The sequence below is a fragment of the Humulus lupulus genome, chromosome 7 (genome assembly GCF_963169125.1).
Source record: "Humulus lupulus chromosome 7, drHumLupu1.1, whole genome shotgun sequence".
Lineage (NCBI taxonomy): Eukaryota > Viridiplantae > Streptophyta > Magnoliopsida > Rosales > Cannabaceae > Humulus > Humulus lupulus.
Window position 1 is genome coordinate 194,978,818 of NC_084799.1, and position 3,185 is coordinate 194,982,002.

The following is a 3,185-nucleotide window of genomic DNA, read 5'->3' on the forward strand; positions in this document are numbered from 1 at the left end:
AAATTAAATATGTATATAATATATAATTTCAAAAATTAAAATGAAAATTCTTTTGTATTTCATTAAATCTAAGATGTACTTCATTATTATGTTTTGTATAATAAATAATACCATGAACTTCTATCATAATAATTAACTTAGATAGGCTAAATCTCAATTATTTATTTAAAAAAAAATTATAGTGTGTGTCATATATGAATCATTTGACAAAAAAAAAAAAAAAATCAAAGTTATTATTTGGATTTATATATTTTTGGACCCTATAATTTGTCATATTGTATGTTTGGACTATGTATTTTGATAAATTACTTTTTGGACCATGTATTTTGTAAAATAGTTCAAATACACCTATAAATCCTATTTTTATGAAGAAAAAAATTGAATATAACAATACAATTATTAAGAAAAATAGTTGGGCTTTCGTTTTGAGTTGTGAGTTTGGTAAATTATTTGTGATTTTAGTTAAAAATATTTTTGATTAAAATCAAGTTTATATTTGAACTATTTTACAAAACACATTGCCAAAATAAAAAAATTAAATAGGGAATCAAAATGGATAATGACAAAAAATATAGGGTCCAAAAAGATAAACACTTATTATTTTTTCTGAAGTTGTATATTGATTTTAATTTTTATTGGCTAAAGATTTATAGAAATAAGTTTTAGATGTTTTTAAATATAATTAATAGAAAATTTAAAAAGTATACTTTTGTTTGCAAATTTTGTATATTAAATAAAGAGAACATAAAAAAAATAGATTGGTTTAAAAAATTGATTATAGAAAATAAAAATAATGTATTTTTTTGCAATAATTAAACTTTGACAAATATATTAAGTAATAATTTAATTATAATAAATATTATTACATATAGATATGCATTATGTTAATCAATCATACATTTTTATATACACATTATATATTAGGTAATATATTTAATTATAATAAATAATATCATTTATAAATTCATCATTTAATATATATTTTAAAGATAGTTAATCTATCATATGCATATTTAAAAATAAGTTCTAGTTAATTATGAAAAATGATAATTGTATATATTATTTTAGAATAAATATCATTTTGACCTCTCTGGTTTGCAAAAGTTACCAACAGGACCTTTGTGTTTTGTTATGACAATTTAGACCACGTGTTTTGCAAAATACAACAAAAGAGTACACCGAACCAAATTTGGTCACACTTTTTTTAAATATGACCAAAATAGCCTTGGTTTTTCATTTTAATAAATTAATTTTAACATTTAATTTTTTATTAAATTAATTTTTAATATTTAAACATTTAAAATAAATTTAAATAGTGTAATATTTAATTTAAAAATAAAATTAAAAATTAAAATTTTAATATATATGGTAAACTTAATTAAAAAAAAGTAAAATCTTAAACAAAATTTAATTAAAACAAAATAAACGTCTGAAACACAAATTCAAAGAAAAAATGTATATAAAAAAACTAAAGTGTGTTCTTTATTTCATCTCAAACCCAGCTTCAAAGAAAAAGCTAAATCAAAAAACTAAAATGTGTTATTGATTTCATCTCAAACCTAGATTCAAAGAAGAAGAAAAAATGGTCATCATCACTAAGTCAATATCTCATCTTAGATCTAAAATAACCAAACCTAAAATAAAAATCAATGTTCAAAATCTCATGAACCCAAATTTATTCATAAATACAAAAAATGAAACAAAAAATTGCTTAATAAACCATGAAATTAGATCAGAATATTCCCCTAAAAAAATCCAACAAACCCACATTTCAAACTAGAAATTGGATCTCATACCATGACATCAAAAGCTCTTTAATCTTGCAAGAACATAGGAAACCCTTGAAACCCAGAAGCTTGAGTAAAACACCTCGCCTCCTCCAACCCAAATCTGCAAATCGAAGTCGACCGAACTCATGGATGCTAGATCTGAAGCCTCGTCCATCGCCCCACGTCAGATTGAAGGCCTTGTCACCTAGTGTAGATCTGGTGTCGTCGCACCTAGAAGAAACCAAGAACCTTGTCGTTGAGCCTCCAACCGCCATCTCGTCGGGTTCATATCTTCATTTCCCAGAGATTACCGATCGGAAGGGGAAGCTTGACGTCCTTCCGCAACCGGACCATCCTTAGATTTGAAACCTCAGACCAACCTCCATTGCAGATCTTAAGCCTCATCGCAGCGACAAGTCAAAAGTCATCGTAGCCACAACTCAACCCAGTTGTCACCTCCGTCTCCGGCTTCATATTTTGTAGCAAGGTACCTGCAAAAGCAAGATGGAAGAAGAAGAAGAAGAAGAAGAACATGATGAACACGATTTTGATTCATTTTTGTTTTTTGTTTCAGGGTTTTGATTTTTATTAGTTTTATGTTTTATGTCAAACTTATATGATAATTAAATTAAAAATTGATTTTACCCATCAAAATCCGCTCATGTAAAACTCCATATCTTGCCTAATTTTGCGAAAATGTCATTTTTATGCTTACTTAGAAAAATGTCAATAATAGTCCAAAAGTTCAGTAGAGCCTTATTAATATAATACAATATGGGACCATTACGTTAAAACAAAATAAAATATATTTGTACTACTACAAAATATCCCATACGGATCACATTTTTAGGACACGCGCCTAAATGCAAGTGCTTTAAAAAATCTCTGGAGTTTTTAGGACACTCACTAAGAGTATTTAAAAAACACATTTTAAAGCTCGTAATAAGTATCCTAATAAAATAAGTGAGTCCTAAAAAACCATGAGAAAATAAAATTGGTCAGTGGCTTTTTAAGGGCTTGCAAAGAATGCTCTAAAAGAGTATTAAGGGCTTGCAAAGTGTGCCATAAAAACTTTTAATTAAAAAATGGATAAGAGACACATATATTTTCAAATTGGGGAATTTTTTTTCTGATGAGGACTTCGAATTAGGGCTTTTAGCTATGGATTAGGGTTCATTTTTTTAGCATCACAAAGAAGAAGAAAAGGAGGAGGCGACACCGACGCGGGGGCTCAGTTGGTTTCTTCTCGGCGACAACTGCAATTGGTTCTGAATGACTAGACATTAACAGCAGCGCTTCTCGGCGATGCTGCAGAGCTGGTCGGAGCTAGCAGCATTCTTGGAACAATTGTAGCACTACTACAAAAAAGGGTTTTTAGGACTAGCATTGCGAGTCCTAAAAAAGTTTTTAGGACTC

At 27.8% G+C, this 3,185-nt stretch overlaps 1 long non-coding RNA gene across 1 annotated transcript; it reads right to left on the reverse strand.

Annotated features, from left to right (window-relative positions):
- Positions 1-1,441: 1,441 nt before the first annotated feature.
- Positions 1,442-2,528, reverse strand: LOC133789036 (uncharacterized). The gene is made up of 2 exons (XR_009873448.1): positions 2,415-2,528; positions 1,442-2,260 (listed from the first exon to the last, which is right to left on the reverse strand). It is a non-coding gene; the product is annotated as an uncharacterized LOC133789036 (long non-coding RNA).
- Between the last annotated feature and the right edge of the window lie 657 nt (positions 2,529-3,185).